Raw genomic sequence first — 22,085 nt, forward strand, 5'->3', positions numbered from 1 at the left:
AGTTTCAGCTCTTTTACTTCACAAAAGTCAACAGTTGGAAGAGTTAAGGAAATTTGGATGTTTAATCATGGGCAGAATGATGAATGTTACACAGTGTGTAAAGTGGCTACATGAACTAGCCAATGACAGCTAGGGACAGGCCCTGTAAATGCCTTGACTTCCATATTCCTTTCTCGAAAATGTTTTCCCTCTCTGTTAAATTTTTTTTAAATATGAATTACTCCCAAGGGAGGAAACCCAGCCAGTCTTAGCAGTCTGCAAGCATTTGGACATACTCAAACATTGTCAAATATAAAATATTTATTTATTGCTTGTTCTTTTATTTGTTTTGACATGCATTTTTTAAATTATGTTTTTGTTCTATGTTGTATATATACTCGTATATGGTAATATTTATTGTTAAAGTGTTATTCATATATTCGTCTCAACTAAACGTACAGCTTTTGTTCCATGGAGTTGGGACTTGTGTCTCAATGAATGTTATATGAATATTTTGTGAATAAAATAAATAAATAAAAAAATGACATATTAAAAACAACAACTTAATTAAAAATGGCAAACCAAATAAAATAAATAACATTTAATAAATCTCCACCAACAAGCTACAGAAAGTGACTTAGTAGAATATTAGTTTTTAGTAAAAAAAAAAAAATGTTTAAAGTGTATGATGCACATAAATATATTTTTTTTTAAATTACTAAACTAAAAAAACAGAACCAATTAACATGAAATAACAAACATGAACAGTTCAAAAAATAAAATCATTAATATTAATGGAATACATATTAAAAACAAAACTGTGGTGATAATTTTAATATGGTATTTAAAGTTCAAATTAATAAAATCAGTAAAGTAAAAATAAAAACAGTTAAATAATTGTTAAAATTTTATTTTAAAATATCAAACGAAACATCAAAATACATAAAGCGGAAATAAAGATAAGTATAAGTGGTGTAGTGATCAACGCGTTTGCCTACCACGCAAGATGTCTCGGGTTCGATTCCCGGTATGGTTGATATGAAATATGTATTTTAATAGGTTTTTTACACTAAAATATTTCATATTTCCTGGACTGGCATGTAAAAAAAAACGAGATAAGCTGCGATTGCTTATGCAACATAGATACGAAAGGGTGAATTATGATGATAAGGAAGGAAACTACGCTCGTCCAGGTTTTTGGTTCTATTTCACACGAAGTACTGTATTATATTTATATTCCGCCCGGACTCGGACCGGAGGGTAAATGGACGCATTTATTTAATTTTCAGAGTGCTATGAACATCAAACTATATAATACCAACAAATAATGTCTTTAAACGACAGTGGAATACTTTGAAAGACAATAGGACTTTTGAGCAACCTAATATTATGAAAACGATATGAAAGCAGACGAAGACTGTTTATATATATGTGGTAAAACGACGCTAGAACTCTAGGGTTATACAAAATTCTCACATTTAAGGGCAAGAGTTGCCACGGCTGAAACAATTTAAAATAATAATACGCATCAAGAGGTTTGCGTAAACCGGGAGTCTTAAAACTGCGGCCCGCGGACCAAAACCGGTCGCTAGTGCAAACCTTAAGCAGCAACATTTTGAATACTATTCTATTAATTATTATGATTTAATACAGGCTTAGCCTTAAAAGCCATTTTATGTTTATGCATTCAAGTGTAATTTGACATGAATGAATTAATAAAATTAAATATAATTTTATTATATATACGAGTATATGTAATTTTAATACGCTTTTCATACTCTTATTAATTGTATTTGCGGTATATATTTTGGTTCATTTAAAAAAAAAAAAAAAACATTTTTAACTGTATTATGTATAATTTATGCAATTTATACTCTATTGGCTTGTATTATGCACATATTATGTATATGTATATATCAATATTTTTTTATATTTTAGAAAGTTTTATGCATAGATAATTTAGAATTCATTTCCATCCCTTTTTAGCTTGTATTGTCTATATTTTGTATTTTTAAAAAGTTTTTCATGCTCTTTTAATTTGTATCGTGTAGTAATTTAAAAGTTTTAATACTTAATCACATTTTTTTAAGTTTTATTACTTACATGATGGTATATTTCATGGTTTTTACTTTGTATTTTTTTCCCCCTTTTTTCAGTTATTTATTGCTTTTTTTATGCATACAAAGATTTATTTCGTAGTATGTTAATATTGTAAAACAGTTATTTTTTACTGGTCTGAGTCCGTTACTTTATTATTTTTTTATGACTAAGGTCTTCAGAAAGTCAATGTTTCTTTCCACAGTGACCTCATTTTTTATTAATTTCTCGGGGTTTTTTAAACTTTGGCCATATTGTGAGCAAATTCGTTTGCAGTTAAACCTCTCGGCGTCAAACATATGACTATCGTGTTATATATGGAGGACGCCTTGAGAGATGAGTCCATTGCAAGGGCAGTTATCATTTTCTCTTTTTTTTTTAACTATCAAGATTTTTTTAGAAAGCACCGTGACCTGAAAGCATTTGCAATATATTTTTTTAAATATACGGCGTTGGAATATGTTCAATTTTACTTTATTTTATTTATTTATATTTTTTATTTTCTTTTATTCGGGAAAAATACAGTACGGTTACATAGTTATATATTTTACACAGTTAGACTTAACTCTAATGGACCAGAGAAGTTTCCATTTTATATAATAATTACATGTATGGTTATCAATGGAAGTACAAAAAAGCGAAGGAAAAAAACAAAAGTTATAATATGCACATTTTAATACTCATAATAGCTTAGAATTTGGAAAATAACTTTGAGATATATTTTTTTTTATAAGTTGTTGATTAATGATGTATCATAATTGAACGTAGTTATGCAGAAAGCAGCCAGTCCACAATTTTGGAAAAATGAGACATTGATGTTATCGGGTGCAGTAAGGTCGATTCTATGTTCTGCTAAAAACAGCCAGACCGCTTTCATACAAAAAACTGTATTAATCACATTCGAAAAAAGGTGTCCATCACAAAAGCGATATTTATCGATTTGCAAAAAACACCCACAAAACTTGAAAAAGCTTAGGGTACTTTAAAAATCTTTTAAACTGGTCAAATACATAATAAGATTCTTGTTTGTAATATTTAAAAAAACTTATGTATTCATTGTTTATCGTTTGTTAAAGTCAAAAACATTCTAATTATTGTGTAGATTTTATAATTCCCTCTTTTCACAAAATGGCTATTATCTCAGTTTCACTTTTCTATGGCTGGCTGCTTTCTGTATACTTACGTTCAATTGTTATTCTGCTTTTAATATAATGTACTCAAAGACGTGTGGACCTCTCAAAAAGAATGATCAATCTTGCTTAAATCTCTAGCGGATTAAATTGAATACATGTCTACAAATGTTCGGATTTACTCAAAATCACTTATGGAAAAATGGACACAAAAATTCATCTTGGCAGAGTTGAAGAGACCCAGGGGGCTCACAAATTTAAATACCCCTGACGTTAACTTAAGTATAATGTCTTCCATTTCGTTTTAAAGCCCTATTATTGTAGAATGGCGAATGGGAAGAGCATTTTGGCATACGAAAAATCATAAAGGCCTTTTAGGTTATTGCCTAGCCTAGATAAAAATGAATTTGGTACAGTTAAAAAAATATATGTCTTGTGAAAATGGTACAAACTTACCACAACCAGAAACAATTTTGCGAATTTTTCGAGAGAGTTTCGAATTCGTGTATATTAAATTCAAATGTCAATCTGTCCTCTCCTTCGAAATCCAGTAGCCCGCGTCTTGACTTCTACAGTCCTGACGTCACTTCCTATTCTGGCAGCAAGTCAAAAAAACAACAGTATCTTGTAGCTTAAATAAGGTGAAGTGCTGGTAAAAACAATCAAGTGCTATTCTGGAACCAGTACCAAAGGAAGGAAAACGTAAGTCCTTATCCTTTTTATTTAATTCCTTGATTGATACATTTAACGTAACGCGTATCGCAAAATCGAACGTACCCTATTTTTTTTCACACGTTTCGAAAAAGTGCAACCCTGTTCTACAGTACCAAGGTATCAAAAGAAATAACGAGACAGAGAAGTAAAACATTTTTGCTGGTTTAAGTGGCCACTTTTTTATTAGTATTATAATTTTTTTTTATCAAAATACATTGCATGTATTTTCCATAAGTTACAATAACTCATTTTGGGCCTTTAGATAATTACAATATACATTTACAACAAAACACCCAATTATTAAATACACAAAAAAATATTACAAGCAAAATAAAACAAAATACAACTACACTAATATGTTAATTATTTACACTTTCCACATACTGCCTGAGGTAATACTGTTTAGCCTCGAATATCCTCAGGAAGCCTGTTATGTTCCCTAGAAGCCAGATACAGCAAAGACTATAGATCAAATTTTGTAGTATGAGTATCAGGTGGATGAAGATTGGGTCTTTGTCTTGTGATATAACTGTGAGCACATTACTTATGCTTTAAATCTGTGTACATGCAATTTCGTCATAAGGTATAATGCTAAAAGGTAAAATGCCGGTCAGTTTGTTAATGTCTTTTATGTTCATTTCTTTTGGAAAATTATATATATTTCTTATTGCCCTATTTTGGCTAATCTGGATTTCAGATATAAGCTTATTACGCATTATAAAAACACGTGTGAGTGAATCATTGCATAGTACACTGCACGTAGTAGTGAAATGGGAAGAGTTTCTGTAAACCTATGTGGTTTACCTGCGACTGATGTGATCTTGGGTTAGATGCGGTCATATTGATTGATGCACCCATGATAGCCTAGAGTCGATACATATTGTTGAATATTTTGTTAACTCAGTTTTGTCAAGATAATTATCTGCAAGGGCAATATTAAGAGTATGATTTTTTTTTACTAAATAAAATATTATTTGACTTTTTCACGTTATGTTAAGTTATAATTAATTGCATTTCAATTTTGAGGTCTTTCATATTAAGATTCTGGCAATAGACAAAAGTTTCGTCCGCATATAATTGAAATGCACCTTTGATACCCTAGCTCGTTAAATCGTTTATGTAGATTAAGAACAATAGAAGTCCAGAAACAGAGCCCTGTGGTACACCAAATGTGATCTTTTTTAGATCACTAGATTCATCGTCATTCATTTACACAGTATGTTGCATTCGCCATTATGCCTATGTTTAAACATTCACATTTTCTTAACTCTTCCATCCGCTGTCTTTTGTGAAGTAAAAGAGCCGAAAACTTTTTGATGTGGGTGAGATTTTACATACAAATATACAACCAAAATAGAATAATTTCGAATTCCAAGTAATTTTATCAACATAAAATTATCAAACATTGTTTTTGAAAATAAAAAATAAAGGCGAAAAATATAGGCGAGTATAACTAAAAAAGATGCGTAAAAACTTTAAACTAAGCATGTTTACGAGTACATAACGCGATTAAAATTATTTACCCATTTAAAGGAAATGTGGAATTGACAAGAAATAATGCAAGTTAACCGTCTGTTAATTTGATGGATTTTATAAAATAAAAAAATAACTTCTGATCTAATTTGATACGTGTGTTTGAAGATATTAAAATCTTCAATCTAATGGTTAAAAAAAAGTAAAGAGCATTAATGTTTCATTCGTCGATCTACCAGGGTTGCATTCCAGGATAATTCATTTACAAAAAAATAGAAAGATGTTTTTTTTGTATAAAAAAAGTTTGTTTTTGAATGTTTACAACCAGCATTTTTTAAGTGGATCTCAATCAGATTATTCCTTTAAATTCCTTTTAATTTCTACACATTTATTTATTTTTACTGGATTTTTGGAAATACTAAAATAATATTAAATTTAATGAATTTGAAAAAATCGTATTATTACATAAGTACACCCCTCTTGGTGAGAATACCTAAGTTTGACGGTTGCAAAAATAATGCCATATTTAAAAAAATATTTGTTTTATGTTTTGGAATTCAACCATAAACAATTACCCACTAAAATGTAATATTTTAATATTAACAATTTTTTGTTTTAGAATTTAATCACAAACAAGTACCTAGGTACCTACTTATCAATAAAAATACTTTTTTCAAGGCAACCTAAAGTTCGGGCAGAACAACGTCTGTCAGGTCAGCTGGTTAACTATAATATAGTAAATATGAACTAAGAACAGTAGTTATATGCAGCAAATTTTTTTTATTTCATCCAAAAAGATCTATCGTCATATCCATTTTGCTTTCAGATACGTTTTTTAGTATCAGTCGCAAAGGGTCTTTTGAGAACACATGAAATACGTGATACCTTTATAAATTAAGGAATTTATTCCCAAGGATAAATACATTTTGAAGGAAACAAAGGCATCTAGATGTCCTTTCTGCCGAGATAAATCATTAAAACTACGATCCAAAAATACATTACTTGAAAAAGATCCTTCGAAGAAACTACGTCAGATTCTACCTTGGGTGGCTTTAATAATAAACTTTTTGATTTTGAACTTATATTTACATTTATAATTACTATCCACCAATCCTGTTTAGACATATGTACAATTACCCAAAACAAAAGCCATTTCATAGTCAATTATAATTTTCATCAAACTCCTATCTGTATTACGAGTATTATATTATAAATGTCACACGAAAGTAAGATTAAGGTCACAGTCTAGGGACCATGAAACACTGTATTTTACAACCACATTTAAACTAATATTTAATATAAATCTTCTTCCCTTTTTTATGTACCAACTTGTAAAAACAATTATACCTCGAATTCATTCATTAGACGTACCTGTAGAAATTATAACGGACTCAGTATTGATGTAGACATTTTTAACTGCACGTTGCATTTGTACAGAAAATTTCTTCATGGGGTCGATTATTTGGGATAGTCGCTGAATGTACATCTTGAGTGGTTTATGCTATGTATATGTGCCGCATGTAATGTATATGTTTGTGTATGTTTTATATGTGCGTTCATGTGTGTGCGTGGATGGCTCGGAGTGTACATTCGGTATTTTAATTTATTTTAATTTATTACCTCCATGGAAAACGCAAATGTCAACAATTATCCTTTTTTCACTTAAAATTCTTATTTATTTTTTATTTTTTGTCACATTTAATGTTTATATCTTTTTAATTTATGAAAACTTAATAAGTCTTTTTATGTTAAAAAATTGTTGTTTTTAATACTGATTTTGTATGACTGTATGTTTTCTAAATAAAATAAAAAAATAAAAAATAAAAAAAATCTTATAAGAAATTGAACTTCGGACCTCAAACATGATAGGTTAACGCGCTTATTAATACACTACGAGGTAGACTAATCTCTAATTGATTCAGGATTTTTATTTATTTTGTTTACAAAATAAAAAAAGGAATTGAAAATAAAAACGTATTTTTGTATCAATTTCATGCAATACACATTCTTTTAAATGAAAAAAAAGTCTCACATGCGTTAAATAAAATTAATGATGTAAGAGATTAAAATTAAATGATAGTTCAAATTATTCGACTGGGTCGGTGAGAAAAATTATGTTATATTTGATTTTTCACTACATAATCCCTTGACTGGTGCCAAAAACGTAAGACACACGTCATTTGCCTTCATAAATATAATGTCATCCATCTATAGTTCGTTACAATGAGATAATTGAATGATTTTGATTAAATATAAGCACCTCGTTTACGTGGTTATTTACATATTAGAAATTTATCCAAAATGGATAAGCAACTCATCAGCTTCTGTTCCTAAGGGTTAATTAAAGTGATTAATAATATCACCATTACCTCCTTCAATAAACAAAATGGCAGTCCGCTGTAAATTACGTTGTCGATTCCATTACTCTTTGCTATGAATATAACCCGCACGCTTTGTGCGACAATCAATTACGGCCCAACAAAGGAAACCTATATTATTTAAAATCGGGACAATGGGTCGTGTGTAATGTCTGTTTTGGTCATGGCTGCGTGACACGGTACGTCTTTTGTAATATCTTAAGAGCTACATTTATCCAAGCAAAAAACGTGATTACTCCTATCGCGCACCCAATCGGGTGCGATAGGGAGAAATATTTTCGTACGACAATCGTATTTAATCGAGAAACTTCCGGCAAACGTCCAAAGTAAAAATAAAACAATCAAATAACATGGCGAAGAAAGACTCAGAAATTAATCGAATCTCCACCGGTGCGAAGCTTATCGGCTTTTAAATAAATGCGAGATTAATGAACTATATTTTTTTTAATTAATTAATGCGATAAGTGCGGAAAGCGTGGTGCCAACGATATCGGTGTCGATCGTTAGTCACAAACTTGACTAAAAAATAGACTTTTATGGGATAGAAACTGACTTTATTCTGGTTCCTCCTTCCTGTAGCTGTGGCTCATTCTTAAGGATTGGAAACGTACACTTATAATTATGACGCAGTGATTGCTATGATGTATGATTTTGTAAAACAGGAACGTGGAAGGCCTTCGGGAGCGAACTTCAAGACACTGGCGCGAGCGGATAAACAGATAATGGAGCCCTGGTTATGGTTCCAACTTACGCGACGTTTGACAAATAACTGATTGCGGGATGCAAGAGCAAGTTGGTGGTTTATAAATTGCTTGAGTTTGTGACAATAATCACACCTTTGCTTTTGCGTAGCCATATTTAAAGTTTGCGTCCGCCAAGAAGTGAAGTAACGGGAAAAACGCTTATTTTACAATAAGTTTAGTAAACATGAGCGTTCAAAATATGTTACCTCAATCTGCGGCTAATTGGCATATACTTGATAGAACGGACTTCAGTCTGTTGCGAGCATTCTTCAGCTGTTTTTCTTCTCGAAATTACTAAAATGCCTATACTCGCATGTACATTTAGATACTGCACAAATCGATCTAGAAGAGATAAAAAAAGCGATGGTATAACCTTTCTATACTTAATACTTATTTAAAATCACTTTTGCATCTTTAAAAACGTTTTATTAATATGTTACCAGTCGTAAGTTATCTCCTGTCGTCCTGCTCAGTAAGTCGGCGTTTAGTGAAACGATAAACAAAGGTGACGCGTATGAAAAAGGGAGTGACATACAGAATAGAACTTTCAGTAGACCAATGTAAGTCAGAGTCAACGTGATTTGACGTGACGATACTTGCTCCCTCCGCTGGTCATTCTTTTTTCTTTGTGATATGATTGATGATATTTCTTCATAGAGTATCGAACATCTGTTATTTCAGTGCCCATTTTTCAGTTTGCAACGCCTTAATCGTGAAGCAGAATGCAGGAAAGATGGAATATCCTTAACAGATATCCGCACTGTAGTTATAAGTAGTTATCCCTCGCCATTGTTCTTGAACTTTGCAACAATGGTGATTGGACTCATAAAGGTAATAAACCAAAATCAGTAATCGAACATCCCATTTCCAAGACAAACAAAAGCGATTTTTTCCGAGTACCTTAGCCTTGTACATGACACGTAAGGCTACTAAATACAGGGGTCCAAATATATATAAAAATATATATATATATATATATTTATAACAAATTTTCACCCTCTTCTATATCTATTACCTTAAAAACTTTATCGGCCTCGTGGTGTAATGGTCAGTACGTTTGCCTACCGTGCAAGAGGTCACGGGTATGATAACAATATATTTAAGAGGGTGTTTTTACACAAGAATATTTTATAGTCCCTGGACTGGTACCTAAAGCATAAGACTGATCATTTAACCTTCATCTAATCAAAATGATCAAGATACACTGCAATTGGTGTACCAATGCAGTGCTCTGTGCACCATTGAGTGCGGAAAGGGAATGATGATACAACTTGTCGCTCAGTTAGTTGAGAATTGACCATCGTGTTGACGAAAATATTGTATTCACGTAACCGCTAACCCTACAGCATCTCCGCGTAATCTTTGAATTAAGTTTTGGCCCTTCCGAATCGCACCACATCCTTGAAATAGAGAGAAGGGTTCAAAACCGATTTCACGACACTATCCGTAGAATTAAGAATAGTCCAGAAACGACTAAACTTCTCATAAACGAGTAGGTTTCCGTTTTGACCCATCAGTTACTTTGTAGACGTCGCTCAGTACGAAACTCCTGATTTGAATTCAACAATGCCGTGTTGTGTTCTTTCAAAGTGTAGAAATACTGCTAGGATCTAAAAGATACAGGATGGTATCACATTTCATGTGTAATTAGCAAACAAATGTTGAAATAGCAAATGCATTACATAAAAATTTAATTATTTTTCCATCTGTCAGATTATTGAAGAAACAAAATGGAAATTTCATTAGTGTTGCTAGGTTAGTAAATTTTTTTACCCTATTTTGCTCATCTCATCATCAATGAAAAAACTAATGAAAATTAGACCTCGGATTAAACAACGCCGTGGGGAACAATTTAAAATGATATAAAAATATCCGTTTTATGTAAAATAAAATTTGTTTTACATTTTAAGTTCAAAGTTCATTAATTCAATTACTCTTATTAAATGACCCTTTACTTATCTACTCAGATGTGTCAATCAATGTTTCCGCGTGCACAATAACATTTTAGAGATTGCTTTTTTTTTACCTTACATTTGTGTTATGATTATTTTTTTTCCCATCAAGCAACATTAAGCGGCGACTTCACAAATACGCGCGGCGAAAGTAGAGCATAGTGGGGGAATTATTGGACACAGTCCGATGTATTCGTATATGATTCTTCGCTCTTTTTGAACTATTCTTAATTCTATGCTTATATCTAAAAAAAAAAAAAAATCCATTCTTGTATCCATCATTGCTTCTAGCGGGGATTCTGGATTGCAACACCCTGAAATCTCGTCATCAAATTTGTCTTGGGAAACATTTCTGAAAGTTGATTTCTAGAAGTATATATAATCCAAATATAATGAAAGACAGTTTGCATGTTCCCAATAATATCTTCCACTGTTTAACAAACCTATAAGCCGTACAAATGCGAAACAGAACTCACCAATGAATAGGGCAATGCACTTGCTGAAAACGGCTTCTGCGAATAATAATATAAACCTACTTTTCTATACATGTCGCGGTTTAGCAGCTATTTACTTTACATTAATTAGCATCCACCTTATATTTACAGTCTGCATCACGTGATGGGTTAAACGTTCCGTAAAGTAATGCAGACTACAATAATTGTCAAATAAATAAATAAGTGAGAAAGCGAAGTGTCCCAGAGCTATCTCTCAGCCTCCAGTCAACTTTTTATGATTAATCCGGAAACGAAATTTTTTAACATATTACAACAGAGATAATGAAAATTTTAGAGAAGGTTATATAGAAGTCAAGGCATCTATGGGGCTTATGACCTGTCAATGGCTGGTTTATGTGGCCACTTTACACACTGTGTAACATTCACCATTCTGCCCATATTTGAACATCTATATTCTTTCAATTCTTTCATATGTTGATGTTTGTGAAGTTAAAGAGCTGAAACCTTTATTTATGCGGGTGAGATTAGTTTTTTTATTTTTTTTAAAGGAATAACCCGTTAAGCCTCTATTTTGAGGCTTGTCAGCAGGTGGGATAGAGGGGATATGGAAGAAGGTTATGAAAAATACACCACAACACCCAGACCAATTGAGAAAAAAATCTTTCTTGGATTTTTTTCTTGCAACTGGCGGGAATCGAACCCGCGACGCCAGTTTCACAGATAGCCGTCTAACCAACTGCGCCTGCCATTTAATTTAATTATTTCACCTACATACTAGGCAACGCCTGAAAATGTTATTTTTTCAATTTCTTTACTTCTTCATGGACCAGGTAAATTCATCAACAATATTTAGAGTTTGTCCAAATTTTTGTAGACAAGGAATGGACTCAACTCCCTGGGAAGCTGTTTATATTAACATATTACAACAGAGATGAAGAACATTTCCTTGTCTACAAAAATATTGTTGATATTTTTTATCTTATCTGCTGCAATTTCTCTCACCGCATTTCTCCGCAAGGCCACTTGGCCACTCCAAAACCGAAAAACATTACTTAATTGGTGATTATATACTGTTATTAACATTACGAATTCCTATTTATGTTTATTATTTATTTTGTTTTATTTTTTGTACATGAATATTTGTACATTTTTCGCCAAGTGGAAATTCCTTTCAACCAACCAATAAATTAGAATGTTTTATTTTTATGATTTTAGTTTCAAAACGCATGCCAGAAAAAACAAAATATCTACAAATATAAAACTATCTTTATATGTATATAAATAAAATAATGTAGATGCTAGTCCTCGATGGAAAAAGAGAATGAACGGAGAGAAAAATATGAGATATTAGAGAAGAGAAAGAAGATATTTCTTTACGCGTGATTCAAACAAAATATCGTAGAAATATCTTTGATAGACCTCTAATTCTACATCATTGGATACAGATGTTATGAACCACTTGACAGATTTTTAAGAAGACGTGATTTTACGGGACATTTTTGATGCTGTAGATATAAATATATGTAAGGAGAAATTAACTTTACATTCTACGCTAAGAATATTGACTCTGAATATTAGAAGTATTTCTAAACACTTTGATAAACTTACAATATTGGATATTAAACTAGAATAATGAATGCTGGATTGAAATTTTTGTTTATATGAGAACCTTATAGGTTATTTACGTTTTAGTTCTTATTTAAATTATTCACAAAATTATGGTGAACACATTGACTGTATTGTTAATGAGCATACACTAATCAGAGCTAATTGCCTGCAAATAGATATTGGCTCACATATTAGCTTTATAGCAATATATAGATCACCATCTAAGATGCAAGTAAGTCAGTTTCTCAATTTGTTTTATTTCTTTTTAATTCCCATTGCCAACAAAAAATCTTGCATAGTCATAGGAGACATTGATATTAACATTTTAGAAGACATCCAAGCTCAAAACTCTCAAGCCTACCTTAATGTCATGATGTTAAATGGCCTTCATGTTTAGGTGGATGTATTTTCAAGAGAAACGGCATCAAACGGCTCATGTTTAGACCACAACATAATTTGCTAAATTCCACTTCAATCTAAAGTGACTGAAACTAAAGTGAACTCCTTAACAGATCACTAGTCTTTTTGCAGATTCCACTAAAAGTGGTTTTAAAAAAGTTCAACACAACACTCGACTCGGCGTACTGATTTATGTAACTCCTGTTTCAGACTTTGAAATGAATATTGGAACTATATTTTTACATCCTCAGATGTAAACTACTCCACAAGTGAATTTGAACCAATACTGAAATTGCACATTGATTCTAGTGGTATTACAAAAATAAAAATATTTGAAAACATTAGTTCAAAAAGCTAAAACCTTGACTAGTTCCTGATCTAGTTACTACTGTGATGCATGAATTGTGGATGAAATCGTAGAGTGTGCTTTAAGGATATAAACGAAAGGGTAAATTGGGACCTGATTTGAATTTTTTCACGAAGGTACTCGTATAAAAGAGCGTTAGGACTATGAAGTACATTTGACAAAAGTGAGAGCGTGCATAGTGCATAGACTATTCGCTGTCTAATTTTGAGCCATTTTAGTTACCTTAGATAATCAGAAAGGTGATCATATTTCCTAATACCAAATGTATACCTTATGCCTGTATTCCGGAGTCGTTCGTGTTTATTTAGTAGCTCAAATTGGTCATGGAAACATCAATGTAATCTAGAATGGGTAGTAATAATGCTTATATGAATGTGCACCAGGTAAATTTTTATAACCTCATAAATTTTAGTCATGCTTTCACGAATATTTTTTGGATTAATTTCCTTAAAATAATACTAAATTTAACCTCCAGTAAAATGCCTGTTTAAATTTGAAAAATATTTTTGTTGTGTTCTTTGAATGAGTGCTTTATAAAAATGACGCGTGCGTGATATCTTTTACAAACAAATTAAATGAAATGATATTTTTTCACGTGTGAATAAAAAGAGGAACGTGTATAGAATTTTGTCAGATAACATGGGTGAATTTAAACGGAAAGAGCATTGTCTCTTTCAAAGGTCGCGAAATATGAGATACAGATCTTTTTATTTCAAACCCCTCGTCTAAAAACTACCGGTATGTTTGAAATTATGTAAATACAAACCTCTGCTTGGTGAAAAGTAAAATTCTATCTTTAGAATTATTTATTAGCATTATTCATTTTTTATATCTTAAAATAGTACACTCATAATAATATATGAATGTCCTAATATTATCTGAAATTCTAATTTTTGAAGGCTATCCTTAAATAAATATTTATATGATTTTTTATGCTGTTTCGAATGTAAAAGTTTAACCCCCGTATCTACATTAAAGTGGTGATTTTAATTTATGAGATGATTGGCTTTATCAAAAAAAATAAAAATATTTAAACATCTCATGTGCTCTTCGATGCAATTATTAAAGCTACATAACGTGCTCCAAATATACCTTGTTAGACACGTGTTGCATTGTAGTTAAAAAAACCCGTGTAATTTTCCTATACTATTTTTAATATAAAAAGCAGGATTTATATTTTTTGGCAAGAATTTTTAAACCTTTGTTAAGATATTATTTTTTTTTTTTATTTTTATTTTTTATTTTTTTTATTTATTTAAATCTTAAAATAGGGCACACATATCATACATATTGTTATGTGTGTTCTAATAATAACATTGCAAATATATTTTATTTATAAATTGTTTATCACATATGTCTTGACCATTATTTTAAATTTTGAAATGTTTTTTTCTTCATAAATATTTTTTTCCATTTCGTAATACTTTTTAATTGCTTTAAATAAAATTGAATTTTGTGACTTTGCCTTTTTCCTAAATGGAAGTCTAATTTTGTTCTTTTCTCTAGTATTGTGATTGTGTTTATGCTGGTTCCGATCAATTTTTTTCCAAAATTCTGTTTTTTTATTAGAGTTTATAATTTTATGAACAAATATCATTGTATTGTAAAATATTCTTTGTTTATATGTTAATAATTTCATTTCATTTACCATCGACTTTACCCTCGTATATCTGTTTTTTTTCAAAATGATTCTAAAGGCTTTATTTTGTAATACAGTTAGTTTATCAATGTTTTCTTTGTTTGATAAAAATAAAATGCTACTACAGTAGTTAACGTGTGGTTCAATAATTGCTTTGTAAATAGTTTTGCAGGAGTCCTTATCAATAAATCTTCTGATCCTTCCCAAAATTGATATTTTTTTTTGCAATCTTATTTATTACCATCTTAGCGTTTTGGTGAAATGATTTAAACATAAAATTCTTCTTTTTGAGTGTCCTGACAAAGAGACGGGTACGTCTCGAAACAAGTAGACATAAAAAGTTTATAAGTGGTTATTTACTGATATTTACTAACATTAGTTAAAACTTTTTACCACAAAGTTAATGCTTTCAATATATATAATCTTATTTTTTTAAACTAAAATTTTATAAACAAATTTAAATTCTTATTTTTTCATAAAAATATTATAACAAATTTTCCGACTTTTCTCTAAACAAACTAAGAAACTTTTTTTTCGAAAGTTTATTCATTTGAATCCGGGTCAAGGTTTTACAATGTTCGGGTAATACACAAAACATTTTAGGACCCAAAAACCTGTAACTGCTTTGCCCGAATTCAGAGTTTGTAGTAGACTCAATGAATCATTCTCTAATTTGACTCCTTGTTAGCAAAGTAGTTTATAGTATGTGGTTCTTCCTTTCGTATTTTTTTGTGCCGTCTTTAAACGATCTTTCAAAACTATTTGTGGTAATAATCTTTATTTTAACCGGCAACACAAAAATGGTTTTGGTTCCAAAATAAATAAAACAGTTTTAAGTCGTAGACAAATTAATATTAGCCAAATACCAAAAACATGCTTCTCGCAATAAAGTATCGTTTTTTCAAAACTCGACTTTCTCTTGAATTGCGATTTTTCAGGAGAGGCTTTTTGTGATTCGCGCCAAATCGTGTAAACAATCTTTGTTTTAAAAAATTACGCCTTACAACTTAAATCTAAAGGTAATCTAACTGTAAATTTATATATTTTTTTTATATTTCATTAGCACTTTGTTTATATTATTGAAAGTACGGATTAACACACACAATAACATATCGTTTTTTAAAAACACGGTATTTTATCGTGGAAGACTTCGATATTTTTAAAGCTGGTTTTTAGCATGTTGTGGTGCTTTTTTTTCAACTAATCGATGCGTCTTTAACGTGGTTTTTTTTTTTTTTTTAAATCAGAACACCAAGCGGCAAATATCTTTTTTATACTCTTTCTTAAAAAAAACGAAAATCGGTTTATTTTTGGGTTAGGGAAAATGGCAATACACGACCTCAATATGGTTAATTTAGGCATCAGTCGGACATACACTGAACTAATTTAAGATAGTCCTAAAAGTTCAACCAACATACGCGTTACTAAGGATATTTACTTCCAATTAATAAATCATGGAAATTGACTCCCCAGATTGAAGTGTTCAAAAAACGATCCTCAATTAAACGTAGTTATGAAGAAAGCAGCCAGCCACAGAAATGTGAAACAGAGATAATAGCACTTTTGTGAAAAGTGTGAATAATCAAATCCACACAACAGTTGGAATGTTTTTGACTTTGACAAATGATAAAAAATGAAAACATTTTTTTAAAAACATAACAAACAAAAATCTTATCATGTATTTAGCCAGTTTTAATGATTGCAGTCTTAAGAACCGTAAGATTTTTCTAGTGCTGTGGGTGTTTTCTGCAAATTGAGAAATGCCGTTTTTGTGATCGACTTCATTTTCAGAAGGTGATTATTACCGTTTTTTTTTATAAAAGTGGTCAGGATGTTTTTTAGCAGAACACAGAATCAACTTTACTGCACCCGATAACATCAAAATCTAATTTTTTGAAAATTGTGGACTGGCTGCTTTCTGCAAAACTACGTTCAATTGCTCTTATTCCATATTTTTTGTTGGGGTTTTGCAACAGTCTATAATATGTTTTTGTTGATGTGCAGTAAATGCAGACAGTAGATAGATTTTTTAAAAATGTTTCTTGTGAGAAAAACATTTTTTTTTCTTACTCTATACATTGTAATATAAGTGATTAACTAAATAAAAATATCTTAAGTGTTATATGTAAAACGTTAAACAAATGAATCGTAAGAACTCATTCACTGACCACTAGCTACGCCACAAGATATCAAATAGATTTATTACAACCGAAGGAAAACATTTTTGAAAAGGGAATATGAAAGTGTAGGCATTTACAGGGCTTATCTGTAACCTCTTAACCTAGGGTAAGGTTTCCTAAAATTTTTCAGCAACGGAATACTGATCTTTTTTTTAGGTTGGGTAATTAATAACAAAAAAAATAAAAAATCATAACTTCTCAGTTATGGAATAATCTACCCACTAATATCAAAGACGTCCCCTCTTTATTCACCTTTAAATCACGTATGAATTGTCACTTCCTGAATATTTGCGTTATTAATTAATCCTTATTCTTTCCTTCCCTCTTTTTCTACTCTTCTCTGCATAGTATATAGTAAATATTTATTAAATTTTGATTTTTGAATTCATTACATCAGTCGATGTTTTATTTTTCAATTAAAATATTATAATAAACCCTCAATATGTTAATACATCACTTATTTTTTAAAATTGAACGGTTTGAGTAGGTGGGAAGAAATTACTTTAAGGCAGTATATCTGTCTTTTTGCATATGCATGTAAACTGAATTTGTACATCAGGTGTTTAAATAAATTAAACGAATACTCAGCAGATTGTATCGAGTATAAGAAAATAAATCTATGTTCGTCTTTTAGCCGAATTTTCTCTGAAGCCTTCTACCCATGTTGTCGACATTAGCACGGATAACAACAAACTGACATAATAAACCCGAAGGTCTTCAGAGACATACGAGATTAACCGGCGAGGTGTCTTATATCACGACTCGCGAGATTCTAAAAACCTTTTACGGGCCGATAAATTACAACATTATTTCCTTTCTTGTCTCCTGTTTGTGGCGCCATTAATTTCATATACTTTCCCGGATTCCCATTTAAATTAACATTAAGTCCCGCCCGAAGAAAATATGTCCTCTAGGTGGATTCTTGGATTTAGAACTCACGGATCCTATTATATTCCAATAACTCACACGTATCTAGGGGGTGGTCGTTGAGGGAGGAACAGTCCCTCTGCGTACGTAAGAAAGTGTAGGCTCTTCTTCGTTTGAACATTGTAAATCCTACTTATAAAATATACTGCCACAAATAATCGTATTGCGTAAAAGACCTTTATTTTGATTGGGAAAATTTAGAAAAAGTTTCAAAATGTACGCAAGTACAAAATGTTAAGTATTAGAAAACTGCAAGACTTATTTGTTTTCTCCTTTGTTCGCCAGATTGAATGAAAACAGACGGAAGTTTCGAAAATGCTCAATTTCGTCTGTATGACATTCAAATTTCAAGGCTTGTATTTAAATAAAATAATTTATGTAACCTAAAAGCATATAAAATCTTGTAGACCAGACATTTTATTTCAAATGACGTTTAACCTTTACCATTTTGCTTAACTTTTGATGCTTTTTTTTTAATTTGGGAAAAAACGTACTCCAATTATTTTAATACGCGATACATATTTTTTTTGTATAAAAGTAAAATAAAAGTGTTAAAATTGAAGTAGATTTGAGTAAAACTCTAAACATTAATTATTATACATACTTGATATCAAAATTAATTAAAATAATAACAAAAATATTCAAAAAATAATTCTTCATAAAGATATTTTATTTCTAAACTAGCAGGTCATCATCATTTGATCTGTAAATATTTTCGCTTCTGATATTTTATTAGTTTCGTTTTACTACTGCGAGACATAAAATAAATTTTTTCGATCATAAAATGGTGCACACGTAATATTGCGTGTTGTTCAGATATTGAAATTGAATCACTATTTATGTTACCAATATATATATTTTTTAATGAATATGCCTTTACATTCCATTATTTTGTATGTTGTTTACTGACTCAACACTGGGTTTTTGGCCTCATGCAGTTGGGGATGGGTTAATATTTTATGTAATACATAATACGAAAATACCCGGCAATTCTTTGTTTTCACTTGATTTTAGTACTATATACTCGTTTATAGAGTACACAATCGAAAATTTGATTTCACTTATAGTATTTAGTAAAAATTAGGTATGTACATACATTTTATAATGTTTGTATTTAGGATAACATTAGTTGTGAGGATATGCGTGGACAGAATATTTTATCAATTGGGTATTTGAAAACGTGTAGGAATGAAATTTTCTGTGTCGGCCTATTTTGCATTTTTCAAAAATAGTTATCATATTTGTGAACCGTGAGCCCGAAGACAAATAATAAGACACAGCGTTTTTATGCATTTTTGGATGGTTTTTTTTTCCATGATAAACAAATATAAAATTAAATAAACAAAACAATTGGAATTTGCCAATGGTAAATACTTTTAATGTGTTGAAAAAGTCTGACCTCGTTTCTTTTTAAGAATAAGATTATCAAGTATACATATAAAACTTTACTTTTTAACGCTTTAACGTAACCATAAAACCAGGTTTAGTGTTTTTAAATAAAATATTCGACATATTAATACGCATAGACCCACCCTGAACCCAATAAAATTATGACACTTAACTCATGTTTAAACGCCCAGTCATGCCCAATGCGTATTTAGTCGTTCTTTAACCGCCAGTCGATTTTTCTAGTCATTCATATTCAAATATTTCATTATTTTTGTAATTGTCAAACACTGTTCTTTTTACCAACAGGAGTGCACTTAATGTAGGATTACTATTTTCAAAAATCTATTCAATGTTAGTTAATATTATTTTATAATTACCAAAAATCCAGTTTATATACATAAATGGGTAGAAACTATAATAAAAAAATTGGAAAGCATTCGATTGGGATCCACAAATAATAAACATTGCTTGTAAACGTTAATTCTGTTCAGATTTTCAACTTATTACACTGCATTCAAAAATAAATACCTTTGATGAATCAGTCGTAGGAGAATCACGTGTATGAAAGGCCTTAAAAATAAATTATTTCCTAACCACAAATATGGTGGTTCCTACGTATATTTTTACTTTGAGGTACACTTATATCAAAGTAGGTTAAGTTGACTTAATAAATAATGAGTACAGCTTGTCTTTCCCAGAATGTATCATTAATAAGAAACAAATAACGTTTTCTCGAAGTTTCAGAAAAACCGTAATTAAGTTTCATGACGGGTTTTGACGAACGCGTAGCAAAATTGTCTTTTAAGAATAATGAAATGTTCAAGGCAGAAAAATAAAGAATGTAAGTTAGTAGTTATGTTCATTTTGAATTTTTTTGTGTAACTTAAAATATCTGTTTGGTTCGTGGTGAGTATTACACATTGCGTATAGTGACCACTTAAAATAACCAATAACAGGTTGTGTAAATGCCTAGTCTTCCATATTTCCTTCTCTTAAATATTTTTAATCTCTTTTTCAATATGTTATCATCCATACATCTTAAAAATTGTGTTTTTTTACTTGTACAGGTAACTACAATAACTTTAGTACACAAATGTTTTTAGTTTGCCCAAATATTTGTTCCCGACGACCAGATTTCACCCTCTGGCAAATTATTAAGATTGCTTCCCTGTCCTTATCCCGCCCCATTCAAAATATAAATATATGTATCTTCTTTCATTATTAAAAACAAAATATGACGAAAACATTTTAACGTGTATAAACCATAAATGACAAATATTTTGTTTACTAACTTTGTACAATTTGTGGAAATCTGTTATTGGTTCTGAGTTTATACAATATTTCTATTTACTTTAAATATGTATGTAAAGCTGTTGGTTTCCTAAATACAGTAAAACAAAATCATATTAAAACAGAGATGGAAAACATTTTAGAAAAAGGTGTATGGAAGTTTAGGCATTACAGGACGTATGATTTGTCGTTGGTTGGTTAAAATGGAAACTTGACACATTGTAACTTTTCAGGTAGATGAATTTTAGCGCATCAAAAAAGAGTTAAGCTCTGTAACTTCTGTAACAAAAATCAACTAAAATGTTAGACTTGCAGAAATCCGTTCATACAAAGACATAATTATGAATGTTACACAGTGTGTAAAGTGGCTGCTTAAACCAACCAATGACAGGTCATAAATCCTGTAGATGCCTTTTTTGCCGTATTCTCTGCCCCAAAATGCCATCCATCTCTGTTTTAATATTTATGTTAATTGTAATATTTCCCAAAGAAGTAAAATCCAGTCTACAAACATTTTGACGAACTCAAAATATTTTTTTTTCGTATGAGTTAAAATAAAAATATGCCTTGTTGTGGATATTACGGTGCTTAAAGTAGCCACTTAAATCAACCAAAGACATGTTGTAAGCACTGTTAATGGCCAAACGTATATAGTATTTTCTTCTTACAAATGTTCTACGTATCTATTGCAATATTTTAACTGTCAAACATACGACAGATAGATATTATAATTGTATTTAAAACGTTTTCCGACTTATATTCGTTACTTACATGGCTTTTTTAGATTTTTTTCGAAATTGAGGCGGGGACCCTTTTTCTTATCTGTACGAATAGAATTGTTACTTTGACCCTGTATTCAATGCCCAGGGGTCTATTGGTCATCCTCTGAATGCGAAAATGTTTGAAAAATGTTTACGCCCCAAAGGGCTGATCGACCTAACAAACGATGACGTGTTTGGTAACACAGTAAATTACCCAAGAAAAAAGGACAGCTCCCTTTTTTATATTATATTCGAAATAATTACGTTCAACCATAAAACTGGTTTTAAAATTAAATCGACCATGCTTTAAATAGGTTTATTTTAGAATTCATATCAAGTACTTTTAAATAAATTGCGTTTTTAATTTTACGTACATTTTTCCCTTTTCAAGGGCTTTGTTTTTTCTTTCATTAGTATTTGTTAATTTAACCACTCTTTGAAAATATCTTGCTTTGAGTTACATTAAAAATTGAGAATATTCTATCAAATTTATGTTTATTAGTATTTATAAACGAAATTTTAAATATAAAAGTTAAACCAAAATATAATGAGCCTTTAGAGCTTTGTCAGCAGGTGGAAAAGAAAACACCAAGACCATTTGGGA

At 30.6% G+C, this 22,085-nt stretch overlaps 1 protein-coding gene across 1 annotated transcript in view; it reads left to right on the forward strand.

Annotated features, from left to right (window-relative positions):
- LOC148276971 (neurotrimin-like) overlaps positions 1 to 22,085 on the forward strand; it is a 119,157-nt gene that overhangs the window by 63,919 nt on the left and 33,153 nt on the right. The window lies entirely within an intron of this gene.

The sequence above is a fragment of the Micrasema longulum genome, unplaced genomic scaffold (genome assembly GCF_059751315.1).
Source record: "Micrasema longulum isolate JH-2025_06_02 unplaced genomic scaffold, ASM5975131v1 h1tg001114l, whole genome shotgun sequence".
In the NCBI taxonomy this organism is placed as follows: Eukaryota; Metazoa; Arthropoda; class Insecta; order Trichoptera; family Brachycentridae; genus Micrasema; species Micrasema longulum.